General features: G+C 41.4%; 1 protein-coding gene across 6 annotated transcripts in view; it reads left to right on the forward strand.

The window, feature by feature from the left end:
- Positions 1–1,225: 1,225 nt before the first annotated feature.
- Positions 1,226–17,227, forward strand: part of LOC111154666 (long-chain-fatty-acid--CoA ligase 3) — a 68,994-nt gene continuing 52,992 nt past the window's right edge. For 5 of the 6 annotated variants that reach the window (XM_022514509.1, XM_022514597.1, XM_022514760.1 and 2 more), the window contains exon 1: positions 1,226–1,401. The gene's annotated coding sequence lies outside the window, so the exon portion shown is untranslated. Of the gene's footprint in view, positions 1,402–16,713; positions 16,731–17,227 lie in introns of those variants that run through there. The other variant, XM_022514680.1, reaches the window with a different exon arrangement.

Genomic DNA, 17,227 nt, shown 5'->3' on the forward strand with positions numbered 1-17,227 from the left:
AATGTTATAACTTTGTTAACAGACCCACTAAATATTTCGTTAGGTTAAAAAAAAGGAAAAAGCCGGGGCGCCTGGGTGGCTCAGTGGGTTAAGCCGCTGCCTTCGGCTCAGGTCATGATCTCAGGGTCCTGGGATCGAGCCCCGCATCGGGCTCTCTGCTCAGTGGGGAGCCTGCTTCCTCCTCTCTCTCTACCTGCCTCTCTGCCTGCTTGTGATCTCTCTCTGTCAAATAAATAAATAAAATCTTAAAAAAAAAAAAAAAAAAGCCTAACCCTCCTACCACTAGGGTAATGAAAGTCATCTTTTTAATAGAGCACTGCGGTAGTTGTTTTAGTCATTTGTGTTTTGGTTTGCATTTGTTTGCTTGTGGGGAGGCAGTGTACCCGCACTCAGGTCTTCTTTCCTTTTGTGGTTTTTTAAAATGAGATAAATTCTTTAAAATACAGTAACACTTCTAGATTCAGAAGTAGAATGTCCAAAAACAATAGTTTGGAGTAAACTTTAGCTTTATGACAACAAATATCAATCTTGTATAGATAGCGCGTGCATTTACAGAAGATGGGTTATTTGCTGGGCTAAGTGAAGCCAAAGCAAGAGAAATAATAGAGGAATTTGCTTTGAATCTTGGGAGTCCCTCTCGCTTCAGATATTTCCGAAAACGATTTTATTTTACAAAATTTGTCAACAATGTGTGCAAGAACAGGATAAATGATCCAGTTAAGAATGAAAATGATATGCATATCATTTCATGATCTATGTTCAGATTTAAACACCACAGCAGTAACTGCGTTTCTAGTTATTTTTCGAGGGGAGGGGCGGTCTTTTCCCCCCGGAGAGACAGTCCCCTTGCACACCCTCCCGGAGCCGCCGGCCCTCCGCCCACGTCGCGGCAGCCGAGACCGCCTCCCCTCCCCCAGCCGCCACGGTGCGATCCCTCCCTCCGGCCGGGTCCCCACCCCGCGGCCGGTGGCGGCTGGGTCCCGTCCGCGGCGGCTCCGCGAACGACCCGTAGTAACCCCGTCCCGCCCCTGGCCGACCGCGCCGCGCTCCCCCGCCGGAATTCGATAGGCCCAGCCCCGCACGCGCCACCGCCCGCTGGCCAATGGGCGGCGGCCTCTCTGCATATGCAACGAGCGCCGGCTGGGGGTGAGCGTCCCGGGCGGTTCGGCTCAACAGACGCTGGTCTGCCGGCGCCGGCCTGCGACGCTGGGATTGTGGCCCCGGCCGGGGCTGGGACGAGGCGGCGGCGGCGGCGGCAGCGGTCGGGACACCAGACGGTCGCCCCCTTAGAGTGCGGCTGCGCCAGGGTCCCCAGGAGGCGGCACGGGGCGTGAATGCTCTGGGGGCGCAGCCAGGCCTGCGTGGGCCCGAGGCTGGAGGAACCGGGGCTCCGGCGTCGCGGTGAGTGTGGCGCCCGTTGTGGGAGCGGCGGGGGCTGGTCGGCGGCGCGGCCTCAGCGTGCGGCCGGGCTGAGCCCGAGGGCGGCGCGGGTTTGGGGCCCGGATGTGGCCGCGGAGCCAGGCCCCGGGGTTGTGCGCCGCGGGGGTTGCGTGGCGGCCCGCGGCGCGCGCGTGTGTGTGTGTGTGTGTGTATGTGTGTGGAAAGGCCGGGCAGGGTGGGAGGCGCCGCCGTGGGGTTTGGGAAGCTGGTGACGTGGGGCCTGGGCCGAAGGGCCCACGTGAGCGGGGGGGAACGGCCGCCGGGTGACTGCGCGGTCCGGGGGAGGAAGGGTGCCCCGCGTCCCTCCCGGCGCTGTGGGGGCGGACGGTATGGGGGGCTGGCGTCTTTGGGTGGGCGTTGACGCGTTCCTGCGAGGAAACTGAGCCCTGCGGTTCCGGGAAACCCTGCTGGAGGGACCGGCGGGGGTGTGTGTTGCCGCCGACTGTGGGGAGAAATTGGGTGGATGAGCAAGGGCGACCTTGGTATTTGTTGTGGCCGCGATGGGTGCTGGTGGGGCTAGGATTGACCGGTGGTTGGGGTTGAGAGTTGCAGGTTTACTTTTCCCTAAGTGCGGTTTAATACATCAGTAACAGAATGTGTCACGCTGAGGTGGTGCTCGCGCAATCAGCAGTCCTGCGGGGGAGGGATGATCAGGCCCGCTTCCTAGGTGAGCATCCCGAGGCAGACATTTAACTGGTTTATCCAGCCTGCATTTAGAAAATGTGCTCTAAGCTATTGCATATATGACCCCTCAAAAATAGAAAGGGTAGAGCAATATCTTTAGAACTATATGGAAGCTAGAGGAGGAATAGGCCTGTGTGAAAGCGATCATCGCTGAATACAGTGACAAATAGTTGACAGTTTATTGAGGCTTTATTACATGCTAGGCACCGTACTAAGTGCTTTATGCACAGTACCTTCACACAGTTAACAGCCCTCTAGGGTAATGCTTATTACCATTTTACAGCTGGAGAAACTGCAGTTTGGACGCATTAACTTGCCCCAGATCACAGCCTGTTAAGAGAAGCTGGGATTCAGACCCGCCTGTGTTAAAACCCAGAGCTCTTGCATCTAACCACTTGTATTATGCTGCCTCTCCTTGGTGGTTGGCTGAATAGTTGCCACCGTGAATTTTTTTTGCGGGGGGGTGGGGTGGAGGGGGGGCCAGGAGAGCTGTAGTTTGATGACCTTCATTCCTGATTATCACAACCTTTTTTGTTTCTCCAGATTAGTCCTGGGAGCTGAAGGTTGTTCCCCTGTTGTCTGAAAGTGTATTAGAAGGTTATTGAAGGGAAGAGGTGTTATGAGATGGTAGTCATTTGCACAGACTTTATTCTTTTGTTTTCTGGCATCTTACTCTGCAGTTCTTACCTTGGGGATGACTAAGACTTCTGTAGTCACTGTGGCATGTTCTTTAGACTTTTCAAGCTGTCTTTTACGGGAAGGGTCAAGGTGACAAATCACCTCGTGTCGTCAAGTCTCTGTTACTGGATTTGTTAAGATATTTCGACAGGATTTAAAGCTGAAATACTCTGAGTCTAAAATGCCCTTCTTGAAGAAAAAGGAAGAAGAAGGAAGGTTTGAAAGAAATGAAAGATGGGTAAATTATGAGAAAGGAAATTATGAAAGGAAGTAAATTATGAAAGGGTAAATTATGAAAAGAAGAAGGAAGAAGGTTTGAAAGAAATGAAAGATGGGTAAATTATGAGTGGAAAATCATGCTGTATCTGGTGGGGGTGTGTGTCAGATCTCAAAGCCTCAGGATCTTGTGCTTCCCTGCTGTCTGATTCTGCTTAAATGACTATTTCCATTCCTCATTCAATTAATTGCTCAGCCAGAGCCTTTCACTCATGTTGTATTTTAGGTCCCATGTAAGGCTGGGAATATAGTGTTGAACAGAACTGATGTGATCCTTACTTTCATGTAGGAAACAGATAAGAAGCAAATCATCATACAGATAAATACTTAATTACAAATTATGAGAAGTGCAATGAAGGAGAAGTGTGTGAATGAAGATTTTAGTGAGGATTATGATTTAGATGGAAAGTAGGGAGTTTTTTGAATTGATAAGGTGAGGTTTTACAATCTTGCATTCTGAGTCTCTAATTAAATGTGCCTAATGCAAGAGTTTGAGAACTTTTGAACACTATTGTTCTTTTCATTTCACGGTGTCTGATCCTACTCAGAATACCACTCTAGCTCATGTTACAAGATGGAAAATGAGATCGGGAGCTTTTTGAAGCAGTCATTCTGCCTTACAGCCTAACTGTTCTGTAGTACTTAAATTTTCCCCTCTGAACGTGAATATTTGGGAACCAAGAATCTTTATCTAAACTTTGGACTTGATAGGAGTTGGATGTTTTCAGGAAAGCCAGGCCAAAAAGGTGACAGGTTTTCCTAACTTGAGATAAGTAGCATCCTGATTATCAGAAGTATCCAGGGTAGTTATATTTGACTTAAAATTCTCACCTCTTAGGAGACAAAATGATTATGTGGTTTGGGAAATACAAACTGTTAAGTACATGAATATTTCAGTTGAATGTGTATTAAGGCAGTACAAATAATTCATTGCAATACATATACTGAAATGCCGTCTGCATGCAAAACACTGCTAGGTGTACCATGTGGAAAAGTAAAAAGGTGAATTTGACAAAGTCCGTTTTCAAGGAGATTTAAATTTAATGAATAGTAATGCTCAGATTTAAGTCACGTCTCTCCCCCCAGCCTTTTCAAAGTACTCATGTTAGCCCATTTGATCCTTTTAAAAGCCTTGTATCACCAGGAGAAATACTGAGAAAAAGGAAATTTGGTGGTAAAATTGCCAGACATGGTGATTAATAGTTGGGAGAAGCTGTACAGTGATTACTACTTTACTGTCTTGGAGCCATCATACAGAGGTGATGTAGACTCCTGGGCTTGGGTGAGATTGTCTGTGGAGAGGCTAGAATGAGACAGGTGGAGGCCTGGGATGGAGCTGGGTAGAGGAGGCTGAGCTTGGCAAATGAGATGGAAGGAGTGGCCAGGGAACCTGGCTCAGGTGGGAGCCCTAGCTGGAGTGGTATCCCTGCAGCCATTGGGGGAGCTAAGAGGGAAATTGAGTAACGTCCTGTGGATTTAGCGACTCCGAGGTCATGAGTGCCCTTTTGCAGGTGATGTTGATGGGATGGGAAGCAGAAGCAAGTAGAAGGTGAAGAAAATGGAGATAGCAAGAACAGGAAACTTTCTAGAGTTTTGTTTTTTTTTATCATTTAAGTTTAAATTCTGATGGGAAGGTGTTCATTGAAAGGGAGAGGTTGAATACAGATGAGAAAAGTGTTTGCTTATTTTTGCAAAGTTCCTGAGAAGATGGAAGGGGGTGGGATCCAGATGAGGCCTGAACCTTAGCCAGGAGGAGACACACCTTTTCTGTAGTAATCCAAGACAGGCCCGTAACTGATCTGACACTAGTCAGTACTTTATTCTGGAGCCTTGGCAGTTTTCCAATAATTACCAAGAACTGTTAAATTCCAAAAAACTAGCTCAATTTTAGCTGACCCGATAGGTTCTTTACAAAACCTCACTATAGAAGCTTTGCGTGAAATTGATTTAATGTGTGATTTAATTTTGATTTCATCCACCTTAATGGGGTATGTACTTTAATCTGACTTGTGATTATTATTTTTCTCCTGAAAAAGACATTATAAATACTGTCCTGTGATTTCTTCTACATGCTCTTTTTAGTTTCATAAGAAACAGTTTTTAGACTACTTCTGTTTCCCTGACATTTTAAATGACTTAATTTTTTTCATTTAAAAGTTTAGCTTCTTGGGCACCTGGGTGGCTCAATTAATTGCCTGCCTGGTCCGAGGGTCCTGAGGTTGAACCTCGAATATGGCTCCTTGCTTTGGGGAGGAGGGGGAGCTGCTTCTCTCTCTTCCTCTGCTATTCCACCTTGCTTGTGCTTTCCCTCTCTCTATGTCAAATAAAATCTTTTAAATAAAAGTTTAGCTTTTGTTTTTACCGGAATATGTTTTACATACATACATGTAATTCCCACTCTGAGGGATAAAGTATTAATTGGTGGATGATTCAGAGGGTTCAACTGATCTGCTAATTCTTAAATAGAACTGAAGATACCTAAATAACCTTTTGGATAAACCACCTTCAGTTACAGGTTTCTACTTGCCCTTGTTGTATTTGTTATATGTAGGGAGACTGCTTTATTCGTTCATATATTTATTTAATGCCTGTCTTGCAAGACACTGGGAATTTGAAAATGATTGATAGTTTCTGTTCTCAGAGAGCTCTTCTTGGTTGATGGAAGTAAGTTGTATGAACATTATATGGTGTAGGCAAGGAAGGTGTAAGGACAGAAGTATTGCAGTGTGGTATAACCAGTACAGACAGCAGGAGAGGAAGAAGGGGAGATTTTGCAGTGGAGGTGATAGTGACCTGAGTCTTTTTCTTTTCTTTTCTTTTTTAAATATTTTTATTTATTTATTTGACAGAGATCTCAAATAGGCAGAGAGGCAGGCAGAGAAAGAGAGAGGGAAGCAGGCTCCCCACTGAGCAGAGAGCCTGATGCGGGGCTCGATCCCAGGACCCTGAGATCATGACCTGAGCTGAAGGCAGAGGCTTTAACCCACTGAGCCACCCAGGCGCCCTGATAGCGTGGTTTTCTAAGATGAATTGGGCTGAAGGGAACGAGGGAGCCAGGGAATAGAAAGTTTGTCTTGAATTTGGTCCAGGTGTGTATGTCTACAAATATGTACATATTGGAGATATTATAATATCAAAGAATATTAGAAAAATAAAAAGCTTATCTTGCTATCCTAACATTGCTCAAGAGGTCAAAAGCTGTCCATTTTTCTGTTTGTCATGGTCAGCCTTTCTGTCCCCTACTTCACTTAGAAAGTAACCACAATTAACACTTTCCTGCTACAAAGCTTAGTTTTTCCTCTTCTAGAGGATTGGTCTTTGGAATAAGGCTAATAGCCAATGCCATTACAGTACTTCCTCTGGTCAGGTGCTGTTCCTACCTTCTTCTCAGTTATAATAGATAGGGATTTTTTTCCTTTTTTTAATCACTCTTATTGCACAGATGAGGAAATTGAGGCACAGGGAACCTAAAGTGTAGTCTGTATGTGTGCTGGATCTCCTCTCAAGCAGTTTGGTTCCAGAGTCCATCCATGTTCTTATAGCCTGGGCTCTGTACCCCCTGTCTGGGGTGACAGGCTTGCAGTTCTTACTGACCTCTGAAGACACAATTTATCAGGAAAGGAGCTGTGATGACATTTAGGGACAGTGTTAATCTGTTTTAATTACACATAGTTTATTCCTCCCCCATGCCCCCCCCCCCCCATCCTGTTCTTACAGAGCAGGACATAAATAAAGAGTAACAACCTAAATTGAGGGAATTTAACTGGAATTTTCTTGTACTTGAATGTGAATCCTACTTCAGCATTCCTTCAGGGATCATTATAATTGCCCTTTTGGAATTTTCTGGATTGGGAATATAAAGCAATTTGGGATGCTATAATCTAATACATTTTCTTCCTTTCCTTCTGTTAAAAAGACATGCTTTCTGTATGTCTGAAAAGTATTTCATAATATTTAATCCAGTTAAACCCACTCCCTTCCCCCAAATCCTCCAGTTAACTACTAATCTGAGTTTGGTGATCTGAATTTTATTATTTGTAGGCATTTCTCTACAGTTTTATTATCCCCAAGCAGTGTATAATACTGTTCTGTGTGTTTTTAAATTTCAAGTACGTAGTATTGTATGATTGTGCAACAACTTTTTTTTACTTGTTATCACTTAATCGTGGTTTTATCAATTGAGTTTCATCAGAGTGGGTATGTACATGTCTTTTTAGCTCATTTATTTTCACTGTGATATGGTGTGACATTTTAGGACTACAATGCATTTGGTTTCCTCTTCGCTCTCTTGGTAGACCTTTGGGTTGCTGCTGCGCTGCCTTTTTGTTGTTGTTGTTTTGTTTTTATGAATACTAGCATGAGTATCCTTAAACACCATTCCTTCTCTAATTCCATTTTTGACACTGTAGTCCTCCTGCACTCCTTTTTCTTCTGTATATCCTCTCTCTGAGTCCCTTTAATCTTGTCATTATTTGACTTAAGGTATTATTTGACTCATAGTTGTAGTACAAAACCACAGTGGCTGCTTTTCCTCTAAAGTTCTTTTTAGTAACTTTTCTTTTCATTAACCTTGTTTGACTTTCTTATTTATTTATTTATTTATTTATTTATATTCTTAGGCAATTTTGCAGATAGTATCTTCTCATTTTAAATTCCATAAGTGACTGTAGGGATAATTCACGTGTGCTTCCTCTTGGGAAGTTTTTGTCAATCTATTTTTTATTTGGCCAGTTCTGTATTTAATGCTTGTTTAATAATTTTTCTCTAAAATATGTCTTTTCCATTGTGATTTGGTGAGTAGGAATATGGACTTTGGAGTTAAGATTGCTTGGATTTGGGGCTCCTGGGTGGCTCAGTTGGTTAAGTGGCTGCCTTAGGCTCAGGTCATGATCCCAGGGTCCTGAGATTGAGTTGAGTCCTGCACAGGGCTCCCTTCTCTGTGGGGAGTCTGCTTCTCCCCTCTGTTCTTCCCCCTTGCTCGTGATTTCTCTTCCACTTTGTGTCTCTCTAAAATAAAAATCTTAAAAAAAAAAAAAAAAAAAAAAAAGATTGCTTGGATTTGAGTCCTGGATTTACTTCTGGATAGCTGTGTGACCTTGGGCAGCTTGTTCAGCATCTCTGTGACTCAGTTTCTTCTATAAAATACAGATCATAATGGAATCTACCCGTTGATTGTTATAAGGGTTTATATGGGGTAAGTGCCTGCATGGAGTCAACGATCAATAAATATTAACCATGCTAATTTTATTTAGCGTATGTAGTATATTCTAAGTCTATCCACTTCTTATTATTGCCTTCTTTTCTGAAATAGCATTATTATCTTTACATGTACAAATATACTTCAAAGAAATGTCTAATGTATTGTAAGGTCTTACTAATGGAGATTGGGAAGAGATTATAAATCATAGAAAATTGAGTAACATCAGTAATTTAGGATTTATCTTGTGCTTTAATTTTCTGGTATTTATAAAGCACATTGAAAGTAGGTTGACATGGTATACTTCTCATTCAAGTAATTTAAGAGTTTCCTCTTGTTTTTAATACCTTTTGTAATACGATCTTAATAATGATTCAGGTAGCATTTCTAAATACACTCATTATCCTGTATCATCAACTCTATGCTGTTGAGTGGAGGAGTCATGTGTATAAAACTTTCTGTGTAAATTTGATCTGATTTCTTAACCTTTCTAATCCTTTTCATTTCAGTTTCTTTAACATAAATATTTTAATTCTCACCTTATGAAGTATGAGCACTGAGGGAGATACAGATGGTAGTTTAGGGTACACAGGTGACCTCCTCTGTTGGTTGCTTGCCTTATTTCTCTGCCTCCTGTCTTTTTTCTTTCTTTCTTTTTTTTTTTTGTCTTTGTCTTTGTCAGTTTTCTTTGTCTTTCCTTTCTTCTTCCCTTTCTCTATATTTTAATTGAAAAATCACATATTTAATGTATACAGTTTGAGCTTGTACATGTATACACCTGTACAACCATCACCATAATCAAGGTAGTTTACATGTTTATCACTGCCGAAAGGTTCCTTGTGCCTCTTTGTTTTTTGTTTGTTTGTTTGTTTTTCCTCTGTCCTTCAGAAGCAGTTTTTTGGTAAACATAACAGGGTATTCTGAATCCAGTGTGTGAGGGAGCCCATCATATGATAGAACTGTACATCATTTTTAAAAAAAGATTTTAGTTGTTAAAGAGCACACACATGGGGGCAGAGTGAGAGAGAGTGCAGGAGCAGAGGAAGAGGGAAAAGCAGACTCCCTGTGAGCAGGAAGCCTGATGCAGGCTTGACCCTGATGACCTGAGTTGAAGGCAGAAGCTTAACTGACTGAGCCACCTACCTGTCCCAAAAGTGTACATCATTTAAGGGGGAGTAGGAAATAATAATTTCTTAAGGACAAGAATGTTCAATCTATAGGAGGATACAGACAAGATGTGGTTCATGTAGAGTGAACAATACAGAGGATAGAATGGTCATGTTTGCCCAAGGTAACCAGGAAAGGTCTTTCGCTGAGCGAAAGAAGACATGAGTTGGATTTGAAGAAAGAGTTGTGTTTGAGGATGGTATTCAAATGGGATGTCCCGGGCAGTTGGGGAAGAGCGGGACTGACAGATAAAATTGAGGCGTTAGCTGGTTTAGGGGGGCTAGGGAAACTTTGAGAATGAATCATATCCCAGAGGGCAAGCAAAGAGCAGAGGCATGGAGAACAGAAATAGTTAAGAACTTACATGATCTCATTTATTCATTGTTTCCTTCAATTCAGAAAGTAGTTGCTGAATGCATGGAAGGTTCTAGGAGTAGGAATGGAGATTGAGCAGCCAGCAAGTGACGAGAAACACGTGGGCTTTGAGTTGTTAAAGTTGTTTCCAGTTGTGCCACCATAATGACTGTTACGCCTGGCATTGTGGCATTCTCCACACCCTTAGTTTTTTTGGAGTTTGGATTTCCTTGCCTGTAATCCTTTCTTGCTCAGTAGTGTTATGATCTGCTTTTTTGTTATCTATGCCATATTTCTCTCTTTGGTTTCTCTGAACCTTTGTTAGCTTTGTGCATTTCCCTCTGTGAGTTTATTTTGTGTTTACTCCTTGGAATTCACTTGGGTATTTGCATGGGTTTTATTAGATACTAGCTACACTGACTGATGAAATAGTTAACCTTTTGAATATTATTTTAGTTCTAAATTGATTTTGTAGATATGTAACAGCTCATTTTTCTGCATTGATGTTTCTGGGTTGTAAAATATTCACTATTATCTTGGCCAACATTATAAAAAGTTCTTCAGCCACAGAAGTTTATTTTTACTCATTTTACTTTCATCAGGATTGCAGTAATCCTCATTCTAGATCTTGACCTTGGGTTTTTTTTTTGTTGTTGTTCTTTGTTTTTTTTTTTTTTTTTAAAGATTTTATTTATGTATTTGACAGAGATCACAAGTAGGCAGAGAGGCAGGCAGAGAGAGGAGGAAGCAGGCTCCATGCTGAGCAGAGAGCCCGATGTGGGGCTCGATCCCAGGACTCTGGGATCATGACCTGAGCTGAAGGCAGAGGCTTTAACCCACTGTGCCACCCAGGCGCCCTGACCTTGAGTTTTTTAGTGTAAACAACCAGAAATTCCTCTTTTTTCATTCGAGACTGACTTGATCTCTTCTTTCTAAGTTGAAATAATGGAGTTTATTTTAATTCCATAGGAGACCAGAATGAACTAAAATTAATTAATCTTAGAACTGTAGATGATGACATTTTAATCTAAACAAGATTCACATTAATTGAAATTATACCACATGGACCATAATACATTGGTCATTATTACTATTTTTTACATATCCACGGTGAATATTTTCCTAAGTCCTTTTGCCTTTGTATTGTAACTTTCCATTTGCTAGTGTGCTAGAGTCTAAGAATTTGTATTCATCATTTACCCTGAAACTAGGCCTGTCTTTGTGGACCGATGCTCATTTTGACAGCATAGCATTCTTCTTAGAAATTTAGTGTTTAGTTTGTGTATCACTTTCCTGAGGTATAAAATGAATACCTGTTTATCCGGTACCATCTCGAGGTGGGAAGGTTGTGGGAGATAGTAGCTGGCCGGAAGTGGGGTGTGAGGTCAGAGAGGGAGCTCATGAGACCCCCGGGGTAAGGAAGGAGATTGGTGTGGTAGAGAGGAGTGACGAAGGGCTTGAGGTTTGTGACCACACTGTTACTTAAATCCCCAAAGCTAGTTCTGCCTCATTTTAGTTTTGTGACCACAGCAAATTCTTAACCTCTGAGTTTCAGTTTCTTTAGGATCAGGGTGAGATCTGCCTTGCAGGGTACCTGTGGTCCAGGTGTGTATATAGCCTGTCTCTGCGGTGCAGGGAAGAAATGTTAGAAACATTTTCTTTATAGTAATTTCTACATTTTATGCATGATTCGTAGGGTTTATGATATGCTAGGACCAAAGTACATATACACAATATTAAAGGTACATGTGTTTGGAATGCCAGTAATTTTTACCAAAAGGGGCTTGTTGTGATCTTTGAAGTTTAGAGAGTGGGCTCTTAGATAAAACTAGGCCCTGTTTGGAGGCTTATTAGTTTGGGAGCAACTTTGGGGATGAGTTGAGTTTGGGATGAGTTTGAAGAGCTTGGGTTAGTTGGCTCCGGGAAATAGATTGAAGGTTATTGGATTTAAGGAGCATGTCTCTGCAAGTTCATTTGAAAAATGGGGGACATATAAGCCTCTGCCTTCGGCTCAGGTCATGATCTCAGGGTCCTGGGATTGAGCCCCACATCGGGCTCTCTGCTCAGTGGGAGCCTGCTTCCCCCTCTATCTCTCTGCCTATTTGTGATCACTCTCTCAAATAAATAAAATCTTAAAAAAAATGGGGGACATAGTAAAGCCGGCATGTGTAATGATTGAGTTAGTTTGTAAAAGTCTTTTTTTTTTTTTTTTAAAGATTTTATTTATTTATTTGACAGATAGAGATCACAAGTAGGCAGGGAGGCAGGCAGAGAGAGAGGAGGAAGCAGGCTCCCTGCTGAGCAGAGAGCCCAGTGCGGTGCGGGGCTCCGATCCCAGGACCCTGGGATCATGACCTGAGCCGAAAGCAGAGGCTTTAACCCACTGAGCCACCCAGGTGCCCCAGTTTGTAAAAGTCTTAAACTGTATATTTTTTACATGATATCATGTATCAGAATATTATACGGTAGAAATTTGGATGGTATATAACCCAGAAACATGAGTCAGTATTAGGGAATTGCTCTTGATGCATGGGTAGTTTGCTTACAGATAACTGAGAGCTGACTATATGCATGTTTAAGTTAATAATGTTTATGTTGTGTGATGTCGGCAGACAGGCATGTTACCTGTAGGTGATTAATTATAGCTTTGTGTTTCTTGTTACTGATTTCATATAGGCTTCATGAGATAATAAATGTGTTTGTTACCTTGTTAGATGTGTTTCTTTTGGGCTCTTTAAGGGGCAGTTGCTGTGTTTAAGTATCCCTCCACTAGAAAAGAGAGCTCTATGAAGACAAGTGTATTTGTGTATTACTTACTAATGTACACCCAGTGCCCAGCATAAAGATATTCGTGTTTTGTTGAATGAATCAGTCTGTGTATCCCTGCACAGTAAAGGACATGAGATAGTGTTTATTAAATTGCGTTGAAAGATTTGAACCTAACACCAAACAAATTTTGGAAGGCCAACAACAACTTGACACAAAATGACCAGTCTGCTTATTAGTGGGAGCTCAGGAATTCTGAAAGAGTAGATTTACTGTTGATAAAATATGCATTTGAATAGCTAGCTGGCTGAGTAATAATGTACAGATTATAATTTAGAAATTTCCTGGTAGGGAAGATAAGAAAGTGTGATAGATTTGTCTCAGGCCAACCTGAGTTCTTGAACTTTGATATGGTAACTCCTTGTTGCCTTTTTTTTTTTTTTAAATCCAAAGGTATTTGAGAGAGAGTGTGCATGCATGTGCACAAGTAGGAGGGCAGAGGGGAAGGGAGAGGGAGAAGCAGTCTCTCCATTGAGTAGAGAGCTTGATGCGCTTGATCCCAAGACCCTGAGATCATGGCCTTGAGCCAAAGGCAGACACCCAACCAACTGAACCACCCAGATACCCATGCTTGTTGCCTTCTTAAAAGCCTTTGACACTCCTGACAGTGTCCTCATCAACCTTCATTGTCTGCCTTTGGTTTCTAGGACACTGTTCTTGCTTTCTTTACCTTTCTAACTGGCTTTTGTAGTGTCTGTCCTTAATCTTTTTACAAGTGAATGTACACTGTATTTGAGGGATTCCATGGTTTCCACTCTAAATAGGGATAGGGTCAGTGATGACTCTCAAAATCTCCATCTGCCGCTCTGTTGGTAGCCCCAGCCCTGTATTTCTGACAATATCTTGAATCTCTCCTCTAGTCATTCCCACGCACTGAACATCCAGCCCTATCCTCATGCACTCTCCTGTGGATCTGCTCTTCCGCATATATTCCTTGTGTCTATTGCAAGTCACCTACCATTCTAGAAATGTTGAATACTAATTTTTAAAGCTTAATCTTCACATCTCCCCATATCCTGTTGTCTTGCTTCTTCTGTAACTACTGCCCTAAACTCTGGACTCATCCTTCACTTGAGCTATTTTAATATCTACATACCTGGAATCCTTTCCTGTGATAACCCAAAGTAATCATTATGAAAAAACAAATTTTGTCAGCTGCTTTGCTTAAAAATGCGATCTCATTCTCTCCACTCTGTGTTTCTATTTTTCATTTTCACTTCTAACTTCCTCCTGTTTTCCTGTACTGCATCTGTTAAGCTATTTAGTTTTCTCATTGTGTGTTTACTCATGCCTCTGTGTTGACAGGAATGGAGTGCTAGCACAGAGAGGTTGACACAGCTCTGTGGCACTGAGGAGGACCTCCCCTAGAGGCTTCAGCTGAATGTTGAAGGACAAGTTTACATTGGCAGTCTTCAGCTTCTTTTAATTGTCTCAGATTATTTTAATTGAGTGCCAGTTCTAAGTTCTGTAGAGAATATTACTGGATCAGCATGTCCATATTTTTGATACAGGCCTCCTAGGTCATAGGCTGCTGGGTCCCTATTGATGTCATGTTTGCAGTAGTCCACTGGGGTGGAGATGCGAGCCAGGGGCATCATAGAGTTCCGGCAGAACCCGTGCTTCTCTCTCTGAAAGTGGCAGGCCAGGCAATAGGGTGTGCCGGCTACCATGATAGCACTGGAGATTATTTTATAGTCAGAAAAAACGCTTAGGAACAAATCGCTTTTGGGACGTGGGAGCTGTGGAAGAGAGGAATTTCCAGGTTATTCGTTTCACAGATCTGTTCCTCATCTTTCTAAGATTTAAATCCACCCATTGGCTCAGTTCCAAGTTTTCTTTAATGCTGCTTAACTTAATAATCTTTTAACCACTGATCTGAAATGCCACTATGGTCCAATACAAAAATCCCGTGACAGTTTTCTGGTTTTAAAATTCTGTACCAGAACAGTTAGTGTTATTTTTGACATCTAATAGGGTAAGTATGCATTAAGTATTCTTGTTTTCAAGTTTTATTAGCAAATCTTAAAATGTTTTCCTCTAGATAAACTTCGGAATTACTATCAAGTGATCACACAAAACAAGTAATAAAGTCCTATGAGGATTTTGAGTTGGATTGTATTTGGTTTGTAGATGAATTTTGGCAGAATTATAATCTTTTCTACTCAAGAACTAGTCTGTCTTTTAATTTAGTGTCTGTCAGTAGCATTTTTTACACATGTACGTTCATAGTTACATATATATGTTCATTGTTTTTTTTTTAAAAGATTTTAACTAATCCCTGTACCCAATGTGGGGCTCAAACACATAACCCAGAGATCAAGAGTTGCATGTTCTTCTGACTGAGCCAGCCAGGCGTCTCTACCTACATATGTTTAAGCAAGATGTTGTGTGTATTAAGTATTTTAAAGTTGCTTTTGCTATTGTGACTAAGATCTTCTCTGTTTTCATTTTTTAAAGGGGGAGGGGCAGAGGGGGAAAGGGAGAGAGAGAATCCCAAGTAGGCTCCACACCTAGAACAGCACAGAGCTCCATCTCACAACACCAAGATCTTGACCTGAGCTGAAATGAAGAGTTGGACCCCCAACCAACTGAGCCACACTTTTCTTTCTTTCTTTCTTTTTTTTTTTTAAATATAAACTAGTCCCAACTTGGGGCTTGAACTCATGACCCCAAGATCAAGAGTTTCATTTCTATGGACTGAGCCAGCCAGGCACCCCCGTCTTTTCATTTTTTAACTGATTATACAGGTATATAGAAGAACTATTGATTTTTATTATTTACCTGGTATCCAGATGTCTTAGTGAATTCTGTCTCTGGTTGCATAGCTTTCAAATGATTCTTTTGGATTTCTTGTCAGATTGGCAATCATATGCAAATAATGAAGATTCTGTTTCTCCTTTTCCAGTATTCATGCTGTTTCTTTTTCTCCTGCAGTGTTCTCTAAAAGGAATGCAATGAGAGGAACAAATAATGAGCCATATATATAACTTTAAACTTCTAGTAGGCATATTAAATAAAGTGAAAAGAAACAAGTAACTTGAATATATTTTATTTAATCCAGCATACAGTAGTACCCCCTTATCTGCAGTTTCTCTCTTTGTAGTTTTGGTTATCCTCAGTCAATTGTGGTCCAGAAGCAAATGCTCCTCTTTTCCTGTCCTTTCCTTAGAAGGTTAGCAGGAGCCTAAGGCTGCTTCACAACATCCACTTCCTTCACCTCTCTTCATCTAATCCCCTAGGCATTTTTATTATTGTCTCTTATCACAAGAAGGAGGAGTACAGTACAATAAAATGTTTTGAGAAAGAGAGTACATTCATATAACTTTTTTATTAAGTTTTTTATTTTAATTGCCGTATAGTTGACCTTTTATTACAGTATATTGTTAAAATTGTTCTATTACTGCTGTTTAAAAACAAAATCCATCCAGGTAAATTTGAAGACCTAATGGATTTTATTAAATGATCATGACTTGGCCAGCATCCCATCTAGCAAGTAGAGGGGAGATCCAAGGAGTCATAGAAGGTGGAAGAGGGTGTGGTGAGAAAGTTATGCACAATAGAAGAGGATTGTTCTTTTGAAAATCACCTTCCCTTATGGAGATGGCAGGGAGTCTTACACAGATTAACTCCTCTTTCTTTGGGGGTGTGTGGAGAATGCCCCAATGACATACCTCATTGATGGGGATCAGAAAATTCCTGACTGACTCATTAAGACTACATTTCTTGAGGAGGTTGAAACTGCAAGATTAGGTATTAAGTCTATGTACAGTGATTTGGCTTAAGTGATGCCATTTCAGGCTTGTATTTTTCTTTTTAACATTGTTAATCTCTTCCTGTGCTAATTTATAAATAAAACTTTATCATAGGTATGTATAGGAGAAAACATAGTGTCTGCGGGGTTCAGTACTATCTGTGGTTACAGGCATCTGCTCGGGGTTTTGGAATGTATCCCCCCCCCATAAGGGGGGGGACTACTTGTAACCAAGATACTATTTCAACATATAATCAACATAAAAATTATTGCAATGTTTTACATTTTTTTCCATACTAAGGCTTTATAATTCTATGTATATTTTATATTTAGAGCACAGTTTGGACATACTTCCAAGTAAGTGTTCAGTAGCTACATGTGGCTAATGGTCATAAGGGCTAGAGCCTTCTTAACAAAATCCAGTAATGATGGTTACAGCTGGCCTTCCTGCCTTTAATCGAAATTACCTTTTGTAATTGGTGTTGGTTTCTGATATATATTACTTTAATTGTAAAATATCTTTTGTATTTGGTATTGGTTTCTGATATATTAAGTTAAAGAAGTTTTCTTTTGTCTGTGAGTATGAAATTCCTTTTAAAGTTGGTAATTGTGGGGCGCCTGGGTGGCTCAGTGGGTTAAACCTCTGCCTTTGGTTCCTCCGGTCATGATCTCAGGGTCCTGGCATCCAGCCTGGAATCAGGCCCTCTTCTCAGCTGGGAGCCCACTTCCCTCTCTCTGTCTGCCTGCCTCTCTGCCTACTTGTTATCTCTGTCTGTCAAATAAATAAAATCTTTAAAAAAAAAATGTTGATAATTGGTACTTTCCTTTAATACTTTTTTATTTATTTAAACATA

Source organism: Enhydra lutris, unplaced genomic scaffold (genome assembly GCF_002288905.1).
Source record: "Enhydra lutris kenyoni isolate GAN:26980312 unplaced genomic scaffold, ASM228890v2 scaffoldscaffold1, whole genome shotgun sequence".
Taxonomy (NCBI): domain Eukaryota; kingdom Metazoa; phylum Chordata; class Mammalia; order Carnivora; family Mustelidae; genus Enhydra; species Enhydra lutris.